Below are 11,150 nucleotides of genomic sequence, written 5' to 3'. Positions count from 1 at the left end.
CCCAGAAAGCAGAGAGGTTTTGCAGATGGGTGTGGTGGCTGGAACTTGTGGAAGACTGCTGTGGTTGCTTCTGTTTTCTTGGGGAATAATCAAGACCTTTCACTGTGAAGGAGGAGGGGGGAGGATGTATGGAGAGGTTTCTAGAGTGGTGGGGAAGCTAGCAGACTGACGAAAACACTGTGCACTCATCTGAGAGCCGAGCTGGGGCTCATGGGTCAGGAGTGAAAGCAAAATGTGGGTGTAATTTCCCAAACCTGAGGGACCCTGAGGGCTATCCTGGGGCAGGATGCCTGCTCACCTCTACCGTTGCCCAGTTCCAACAGATGTCTTATAGCTTATAACTATTTGTTTACTTACTTATTTTTGAAACGTTTCTCCACACACAAAGCTTGAATTGACCTCCAACTCATGATTCTCCCACCTCAAGCTCCTGAGTATAGAGTCTGTGCCACCAGTCTTCCCTGCTGTTCCCTCCCTCCCTCCTCCTCCCTCCTCCCCCTCCCCCCTCCCTCCCTCCCTCCTTCCTTCTTCCCTCCTCTCTTTCTTCTCCTCCTCCCTCTTCTTCCATTTCCCTCTCTTCTCTTTCCCTTTCTCCTTTCCTTCTTCTTTGACCCCCTACCCCTTGGTTAAGTTACAAACCCAAGGTAAAAGACTAAGTTGCCTATTCCACATATCAAAATGGACCTAGCTGCCAGGTTCTCGAAGCATTCCTCAGTCCCTAGCTCTTACTAGTGGGTATGGCTGACATACCCTGCCCCTTACCCTAAACTTCTCCAGCCCAGGAAGGAACTGGGCTGTCCTTTCCCCAGAGGCTCTTCCCTATATAATTCAGACATTTTGGTTACCCAAAGTTTTTGTACCTTTGGCTTCCTGACTGCTGTACCAGGTTCCCCTCTCTCCCCTCCCTCTTCCACCCCTCCTCTCCTCATAGGGTCACAGCCACTCTGGACTGTCCCAGATGTTCCTGCCTTTGGCTGTGCTCTCCCACATATTAACAATAAACTTTCTCTTCTGCCATTCCTGGGAGCAGTCACGCCCTTTCTTTTTCTATTTCTTTTTTCATTCATTCTCCTCCCTCTCCCTTTTTCCTCCTCCTTCCTGTCTTACGGTTTCTACTGCTATGAAGAGGCACTTAGACCAAGGCAACTCTCATAAAGGAAAACATTTAACTGGAGCTGGCTTACAGTTTCAGAGGTTTAATCCACTATTGTCATGGTGGGACAGGGTGGCAGACAGACAGACAGACATGGTGCTAGAGAGGAAGCTGAGAGCTCTACATCCAGATCAGTAACGGGAAGGAGACTGTGTTACACTGGGCATAGCTTGAGCATATGTGACCTTAAAGCCCGCCCCCACAATGACACACTTCCTGCAACAAGGCCACACCTCCTAATAGTGCCACTTCCTACGGGCCTGTGGGGACCATTTTATTCAAACCACTATACTTTTCTTCTTCCCTCTCTTTTCTCCTCCTCCTCCACCTTCTTTGCCCTCTCTCCTCTCTTCTTGCCTCTCCTGTCACCTTCTGCTCCTCCTGAGAGCACCACACTATGTATTGATGTACTTAATAGCATTCCATTATTTCCTTGGGCTCTGGGGTGTGTGTGTGTGTGTGTGTGTGTGTGTGTGTGTGTGTGTGTGTGTGTGTGCTACATTCACCATCACCATTGACTTGTGAGTTTATTATCTCACCTGTTCGATCTGCCTCTGACTTCTCTGTAGAGTGTTTTATTCCAGCTGTTGCAACAACCCCCAGTTCCAGGATTCCTTTGTGATTACGTTTTCTGCCTTTTTGTTGCACTGTGTCCCAGACATTGTCTACACCGTACTTTGCTCTTTAAACACAGATGCTTTTGGATCTGTGTGATGCTTAGTGACTCCACCATCTCCTAGTCCCGATGGATAGTTATGTTCGATGTTTTCCCTTCCAAGGCGCCACACTCTCCTGATACTAGGTAAGCCTTGTGATTTGTTGTTTATGGCAGACATTTGAGTCTTATAGAACGGTAACTCGAAATGAGGGTTGGCCTGTGCTTCAGAGTATGCTGTGTTTCTAGCTGTTCTGTTTTATTTAGTTTTTTAAAAAAAATTATTAGTATATATCTGTGCTGGCAATCAGCTTGAGGTGTAAATTCGGGGTGTCCCTGGGTCTTTCTCATCTTCTGGGCCTGTGCAATGACTTTCTAAAGGCCTCTCTGTACGCTTTACTGTATCCTGGTCTTTAAATGTAAACCCATAAAGGAAAGAAGCTGGAAAATGAAAGGGAGAAACAGATTTCTTCCCATTCCCAGATCCAAACATTCAAGCACCGGATTTCTCTTGCTTACTTGAGGTAGTGCTAGGTACCCCACAAATGCTAGTGAAGCTGAGTGGCCTGGGGCTGGAGGCTGAGGCCGGGAGATGGAGATTGGAACTACGATGATGCTAACTGCTGGGGTGCCCTGAGCAAACAGGACTTGCTGGACAAATCTCTTTGGGAGGGTAATAGTAGACTCTAGAGCTCCAAGGACTTTGACCAGGAAGATGCCACTGCTCATCTGGAGAGATGGGCTCTTGGTATTGCTTCCTGCTACCTGCCTTCTGTCTTTTCCCCAGTATTGATTTCACAGAGACATTGCCAGAGACAGTGTCACAACAGAACAGTTGTGAATAAATGTCTGTGGACTAATTGAGCAAAGCACATTCATATCACAGGATTCTGTTGGCAGTTCCATTAGTCTTAATTACAAAGTGAAGCCATGAAACATTTGTCAGAACCTCACTGATTTGTCAGTAATGGGACAGGTTTCTTTGTTGACCCGGGTAAAAGCTCTTGGGTTCTCCTTCCAGTCTGTCTGCTATTCATAATGAAACACTACAGGACACAGCACAACTTTAATTTTAACATTTAAGAATCTTCTCATTCTTAGCATTTTTTCTCATTCTCTTAAATGTAGACCAGATCAGAAAAACTATTTCTGTCTTAAAGAACCACACAGTAAATATTTTGGCTTTGCAGGCCATATGGTCCCTGTTTGCAACTACTTAGCACTGCTGTTGTAGCAGAAATTAACAGGAGACAATATGTCAGAGTGGCCTTGTTCCAATAAGGCTTCATTTGAGGGTTGGCAAGATGGCTCAGTAGGTAATGGCACTCGTCTCATAGACTGGGGACCTAAGTTTGATCCCCAGAACTCATGTAAAGGTGGAAGGAGAGGACTGAGTGTGTAAAGTTGTCCTTTGACCTCTAAATGTGAGCTGTGGCATGTGTTCCCAGACACACACCATGTGTGAACACACGTACATGCCACCACCACCACATATCATACCCCACAGAGACAGACACATACACCACACAATAGTAAGGACAATATATTTGGGGATGCTGAAAATTTGAATGTAATATAATTTTTACGTGTCAAGCAATATCATTTTCTTTTCTCCGAATCCTTAAACAACAACGGGCCGCACAATCTAGGATCATGAGTTTCACAGAAATAAAGGGCAGGCTTCCCTGCCAGTCACAGTTTGCTGATCTGTAACATAAACAATTTCAAAAGGAAGCTGCAGTCGACAAATCACGCTTTGAGTGGTGGTGCTCCTCAGTGTTGCTGGTTTGAGCCCTCCCACCTGCTGCTGACAGGTTCGCCCTTGACTGTGCAGTCGCCTCTCGCTGTCACAGTACTGCGCTTACTTAACCCTGCCACTGCACGGGTACAATGACTGAAAAAAAAAATCATAAAATCAGAGCTGATAGTCAACTGGGAGAAAACAACCCGGAAGCGATGAGCGTGAATATTGGATCTTCTCACCTGTGAAACTGGCACCTGTGGGTGCAACCAACTCAGAATGAAAAATATAGAGGAACAAGTAAACAAGTAAACAAATGAATGAATAAATAAAAACACTGGCATCTGTGCTGGACTTACACAGGCTTTCTTCCTGTCGTTGTCTCCTAAACAATACAAGAAGATATATGTTTACATAGTGTACACTTGGCATTATGCATTGTGAGTCACCTAGACATGACTTAGGGCATTCGGGAGGGGGTGTGGCTCTATGTAAATAGTGCACCATTTTATGTGAGAGATTCTGGGTTCCGGAAGCCGTCTTCTACACTACTTAATCTCTAATATTATTTCCAGTTACGAATTTGTATAGTTTACTGTTTAATGATGGCTGTGTTAATCTAGGGTCTCACAGAATTTTTGGAAAGCTTGCTGTGGTTCTTAGACACAAGAGTGAAGCTGCTTTGGACACACCCTGGGTCTCGGGACTGCACATCAGCCTGCTGGCAGGACACGGTCCCGCACAAGGTTGCTCTTACTCCTCGCATGCTGTCATTCTCTAATGCCTAGGACACTTTGCCTTCCACACTCCTCCCTGGCCCCCACGCGGCAGCCTTGTCTGAGTTCTCACCATTTCCTTGACGCGCTCTCTGCTGCCCCAAACAAAGTCTGATTCTTTATCCAACAAGATCTTGGATTTCAAAATGTGAGATGACTAGTTACTGTCAGCTATGGTTATGATTATAGAATGTGTATTTCAGAGACTCTGGAGGGAGAGGAACAGGAAAGATAGCCTGAAGCACGAGAAAATAATCCATCTGATGTACACGGATAATGATGGGTTTGGGTAGTACTGAAGTGGAGGGGTTCCCTTAGTTTGCTAAGTCCCAATCCAGGGGTTTACACTGCCCAGGCGCCCTTGAATTCCTTAGATATATTTTGGACTCAGCCCTCTTATTGTAAGCTCGTATGATGTCTACCTTCTATGACTTATATCCCAAGATGAGGCCTTCTAACCACAGATCCTGTTCTTTCTAGAGTGCGTGCAGGCAGGCGTGCACACACACATACACACAAATAAAATTTTAAATATGTCTTGGAAAACAAATCATTTAAATATAGGCTTTTTTCTTGGCTCTTGAAAAATGTCACTTTTAAAAAAATGTATTAATCATTTTGTTTACATTTCAAATGTCATCCCCCCTTCCTGGTCTCCTCTCCATGAACCCTCCACGCCCTCCATCTCCCCTTTGCCTCTAACAGGCTGCTCTCTCACCCACCCACTCCTGCTCACCCCTCTAGCATCTCCCTTCTCTGGGGCACCAAGCTTCCACAGGACCAAGCGCCTCCCCTCCCACTGACTCCAGACAAGGCCGTCCTCTGCTACATATGTAGGAGGAGCCGTGGACCGGCTCATGTATATTCTGGTTGGTGGTTTAGTTCCTGGCGCTCCAAGAGGTCTGGTTAGTTGCTACTGTTGCTTTACCCAGCATTCTGTGCTTTTCACCTTACATTACGGCATCATAGATCCTCAATGCTTGTGGAAGGCATGCTGCTAATTTGTGGCACTCTTTCGAGATTGTCAACTTTACCAGACCTAGAATCTCCTGGGAATGCCCGTGAGGCATTATCTAAACTATGTTCATTGAACTGGAAAGATCTCCCTTAACATAGGCAGCAGCACCTCATGGGCTGGACTCCTAGACTGAAGGAGGAGGAGGCAAGCTGAAGAGTAGCACCCATTCATCTTTGCCTCCTGACTGCAGACACACTAGGACCATCCACTTCAGCTTCTGCTGCCATGACTCCTCCTCCATGATGGGCTGCACCTTAAACTCTGAGCCGAAGTCGGTCTCTTCTCCCTTAAATTGCCATTGTCAGGGTATTTTACCACAGAAACAAGACAAATAGCTAACACAAGACGTAAGTCTTAACATGAAATTCACTGTGTAGTGGTTTGAATAAAAACTGTCTCCCACAGTTTCTTGTGCTTGAAGACTTGGTAGCCAGCTGTTGTAGAGCAGTTTCCTCTGAACTTGAAATTGGAAGAGAACACTCAGGAAGAAACTGTGCTGGCCAGAGTCCCACAGAAGACAAGGCACCGTGGAGCAGGCTTTCATCGAATCCACCAGGCTGCACTCAGGGTGGGAAGAGAATGCAGGCTCAGAGGGAGTTACTGAAGCTTATGTCATACGGTATAGAATAGGGGCAAGCTTGCTAGCTTGACTGAGCTAGGACTAAATGTTTCCAAGTAAGGGCCCAGGAGCATGCTCGCTAACGTGACCTGGTACAATGTCGGAAATGCAGAAGATGATGGTTTTGTCATCCCAGAAGAAGCGTTTCTGTGTGAGGAGTCAAAACCCATCCACATCTTGTAAGCAACATCTCAGGGCACTGAGACAAAATGGTGTCTCTGAGGTTAAGCCTTATCAGAATCCTCCCATCCTGAAGGAAAGCTCTTTAAGACAGGAGGTCCAACCAAATTCCCTGGGTCCCTCCCTCCCCAAGAGGTCTATACATGAGTCACCTGGAAAGGACGCTCTCCAACTCACTGATCTATGGGCTGTCCAGGTGCCCCAGGTTTCTGGGTTTTGTAAACCCATGTAGGTGTGGCCGTTTGGTGATGTAGCTGCCTTTGAGTCATTTGTGCTCCTGTAAGCAACCCCTGACCCATATTGCTCAAGTTCAGTAAAACTCATTGGTTCACCATGCCAGTTCTCTGTGGAGGTGAGTAGATGTTTGCCCCAGTCTCTCCAGGAACAGAGTCATCCATCACCAGTTGATGGCACTGTTTGAGGGAGGCTATGGAACCTTTAGGAGATGTGGCCCAGCTGCAGGGACTCTGTACTTTGAAGGTTAATGGCTTCAGTCCATTTCCTGTGCTCTCTGCTTCCTGTGTGGCTGAGAAGCAAGCTCTCAGTTTCCGCCTCCTGCTGCCTGCTGCTGTGTCTTCTTCACCATGATGGACTCCGACCCTCTGCAATAGTCACAGTAGGCCCTTTTCCTGTGAGCGGCTTTTGGTCAGGATATTTTATCACAGCAACAGAAAAGTAACCAATTCACAGTCTCAGGGGAAGTCTATGCAACATTTGTAACAATTGTTGACACAAACCGTCGACCTGGTGGGTAACTTTTTACTGTGCCAATGATCAAAGAGTTTCACATTTTGGATTTCAGACTCCAGGTGTCCCACCTGTAATGCTATCAGCTCTTTGGAAGCTGAAGAAACCTACAATCTATGTAGCCTTTCTGAACATGTCAGGACTGGCAGGGACAGAGTATGTTGTATGTTCTTAAGTACTGTGGGATGTGAGTTTCCACCCTTATCTACCATGCTATAGGGTAAAGAATAACATGTTGATGGACTAGGATGTTTGAAGACTCAATTAAATTACTGGAAAGATGATTATAAAATGACCCATCAAACACGGAGAACCACCTTCAACACTAACAACAGCCCTTCCAGGGCCAAACCTAAAACCCCCTGTAAACTTACAACATCGTTTTGACCTATTTTAGTGATACAACCTATGTATAATAAATACCTAGATTAATTTTAGATTCCATCAGTTGTCACAGAAGGCCAAATGTTTATTTCCAAGTCTTCCCTAAACAGCGCCACTCTTTCCAACACAAGTATGAGCTTGGGGGGGGGGGTCCCACTATAATTTCCTTACCAGGGGCCTTGAGTATGTATTTGCCTGGAAACAGATTGGATGGGTGTTAGCAAATGTTTTCTGTGTTGCTCATTACTGCTTGGTAAAAGGTGTGATATGGAGAGGTTTGGGCCAAGCCAACCCCCCTAACTCCCAGTCGGTCTCCAAAACACATCTGTCTGTCAAATCCTGGCTGGGGAGGCAGGACCACTGAAGACTATGATGCGGTTTCCCTCTGCTCTGGCTTGGGCTCATCCAAAGGGAGGCACGAGGAGGAGCTAAGAGAGTGGAGAAGAGTGTGAAGACATGAAAATCATCACCTGCTCCCTCAGGGTAAGCCAAGCTGCATCTATCACAGTAACCACTGGACCGTCGCCTCCTCCCTCAGGGTAAGCCAAGCTGCATCCTATCCCAGTGACCCTCCGTGAGTTGTTTCTCTTCATGCTTCCTCCCTGGCACTCCTTGCTCTTTCTTCCCAAGAGTCTTCTTGCTTTTCAAAGAATCTGAACCCTAAGCCATCCCCGTTGGTTCTCTTGACCTTGCTTTTTCAGAAATTTCTTCATAACATTCTTCTCGAAAGGGACCTTGTCTTCTGTGGGACTCTGGCCAACACAGTTGTCGTCACCGAACATTTTCTAATTCTGGGTCCCAGCCTCCCTGATTCTAGTCAGGTCTCCGTATCTCTCAGCATAGGTGGAAGTCATGTTAACTGCTTGCTGCTTGCCCATCTTCACATTTGAAGGGCGGCCTGAGGAGGCTGAGAGCAGCCCTATCACCTGATTTCTCCTTTCCATTGCCTGTGGAACTATTGCAGGGCCTGTGGCAACTAAATACGACATAGTAAAGAAAAAATGGAACCCCAGTAGTCAGGCCATGTTCACCCTATTGTTACTGTCATTCTAGAATGTATTCGTGTGTGTGTGTGTGTGTGTGTGTACATGTGAGTGTGCATGCACGGCATGCCAAACAGTACCAAAGAATACTTCACATAACCAGTGATGCTGAGAATTTACATTCCATTTAGTTCCTAGAAGAAGGTTCAGGGTAGATCCCTGAAAGTGTGCTCAAATCTGTTTGTAAGACACCCTGCAGCTCCTCACATAATGAGAGCAGTATTTCAGCAGGAAGGCAGAACAAGCCAATGCTCTGTTGGAGAAGAAAATGTTCATGAAAAAAAATGTTTTTCTTACTGTTCACAGCATAATGGAAAGTTGCCGCTTTAAAGGTCCCTGGAGCAGGGTCTCTACGAAACAGCCTAAAGCGTGTTTCGGGCTCTCTGGAGACATTCTGATAGAGACCAAGCCTCACCACAGCTCCTGACTTGGCCACATTTGCTCAGGGAAAGTCCTGTTTGTGCTGTTGGTGGCTATGAGCAGGGCTTCCTCCAAGGCAGCCCACTCCACGAAGGACTGCTGCACGTGACCAGTGCTGACTCTGTACCTGCCTGTGTCTTAAATAGCTCCCTGACCCTAGGGGACCAGCTGGCCACCTACGTATCATTGTGGGGCACGTTCCATTCACATCGGTCATGTTCGAGAGAAGACCTGTCTTGAGCTTGGAAGTAACATCAGGAAGGAATTTCAGGGTGTGTTTTCAGACCTCGTAATTTCTTGTTTCTTGTGAGCCTATATAACAGAATGCAAAAGGCTCCAGGTGCCTCGCTAGGCATAGGTCCGTGCTGGACATGATTGCTGTGTCCCCAGTAAAAACGATCTGGGAGTGATGGAGCAGCCTAGACCCAGGACTCTGAGACTGGAATGGTTAGAGAAAAGAGAGCCCATGGCCTTTTCCTTATGTCACAAGAAGGGATCCTGCCAGCCTGGTCTCTGTGATGCCTTCAGAAGAGCATGGGGGAGGGGAGGGTGTCCTTGTAATTTAGAAAAAAAGTTACTTTAAAATTGATTATAAAACAGTTGAAAATCTTGCTAAAAACTGTGTGGCTGCACGCCGGTGGCTCTCCCTGGTGATCTCTGGCCGGGCTAGGTGGGCGGGTTTGGGTGAGGGGGAGAGAACTCAGGCACGGTCGGTCGGTCGGTCGGGGAACAACTTACCTGCTTGGCTGGTCCTTCTCCCTTCAGCCAGTGCCGCTTTGGTTTCTCAGGCGTGGCTGAGCCAGCAGGAGACTGACTGAGGGGTGAGGGGAGCTGGTGAGGGGTGCGGGGAAGCTTCTGGCAGCGATTTCAGGAGAGCAGATCTCTTCCCCAAGCGGTGGTGTTACAGCTCGTATGACAGAAGCTCTCGGATGATGGAATAATTCCTGTACACCTTTAATCCTTCTGAACACAATTATTAAATACACTTTTTGGATGGGTCAGTGTCTGACAGCAGGTACTTCCTATTGGTTTGGTCTGAGAGCTTGGGAAGACCTCATTTACATATTTGGGAGCCTGGTCCCGCTTCTATGTCTGATCTGTCTTCAGTCTATGTGACCTGTGGTCACTTCCTCGTCTGTGGAGGAGGGGCTTGGGACGTTGTCCTACGTGACTGATCTGTCTACAGGGGCTGTGAGGGGCTGCAGTCATGTGAGAAGGCCTTGATCTCCTGGGAGACTAGGAATGTGCCTGTCTTTCCTTAGGGTTCCCCGGGAATTCGACCTATCTTGACCAGGAATCAGGGTACCTTTCACAGCCTGTCACCCTACAAAAACCCCCAGATCCAATAACTATACAGTCCTATAAAAGTTGATGTAATTAGAAGAGCCAGTCAGAACAGGGACTGTGTGACCTCACTTCTGCTCTCAGTTATATTTTATGCAATTATCCACCACCCAAAATGGAAACATCATGACGGAGTTAAAACTAGAAAAACAATTTGCTTTATATTCTTCCTTCCTTCCTTCCTTCCTTCCTTCTCTCTTTCTTTCCTCCTCCTACTTCTTCCTTCTCCTCTCCCTTTGTTTTCTTCTCTTCTTCCTCCTCTTTTGAGACAAGAGCTATCTATATCCCTAGCTGGTCTGGAACTTACTATGTAGACCAGGCTGGCCTAAAACTCAGAGATCTGCCTGCCTTTGCCTCCCAAGCACTGCCTTTAAAGGTGTGGGCCACCACCTTGTTCAAAGATTTTCTTGATCCTAGAAGACACTGCTCAGAGATGGGGCACTTGGAGGAAGGGAGAAGCCACGGGGTTGTCATTGCTTCAGAAGGCTCTTCCAGCAAGAGCCACACTTCCTCTGTGGCTCCAGTTCCCCAAGGAAAACCTCTCCCGCTGAGTTATCAACCCCCTTGTGCTAGTCTGGTGGAGTCCCAGATTCTTCAGCTGACCCAGCTCCTGGTCTTTGCTAAGAATGTTCCTTTCACCTCCCAACACTTCACCTCCCAAACAATGAACCACCTCTTTGCACAGTTCTCTGTTTAAAATGTCCTCATTCAAAATGTCTTGTGTCTGTGTTTTCCTGATTAAACTCTGACTTTTTGAGAACCTAGGAAGAAATTCCTGAAGGAGGAGGAGGATGGTGAGGAAGAAGAGAAGGAGGAGGAGCAGAAAGAGGAGGAAGAGAAGGAAGAGGATGATGATGATGAGGAGTTTGAGGAGGAGGAAGAGGGAAACACTTAATAGCTAATATTTAAAGGACAGAGAAAACATCTTTATAAAGGATTTAGTGCTGAAGGGAAGTCATCTGTGGGTATTACCTTCTGTAGAAAAGCTAACACTGTTAAATATAATAGAAGAGAACTTTCAAAAACAGAAATGGAATAATGAAGGCATGCAGTGACTTACAAGATTTGAA

This window comes from Rattus rattus, chromosome 14 (genome assembly GCF_011064425.1).
Source record: "Rattus rattus isolate New Zealand chromosome 14, Rrattus_CSIRO_v1, whole genome shotgun sequence".
Lineage (NCBI taxonomy): Eukaryota > Metazoa > Chordata > Mammalia > Rodentia > Muridae > Rattus > Rattus rattus.
The sequence above is the reverse complement of the archived record's forward strand: the minus strand, read 5'-3'. Positions refer to the sequence as shown.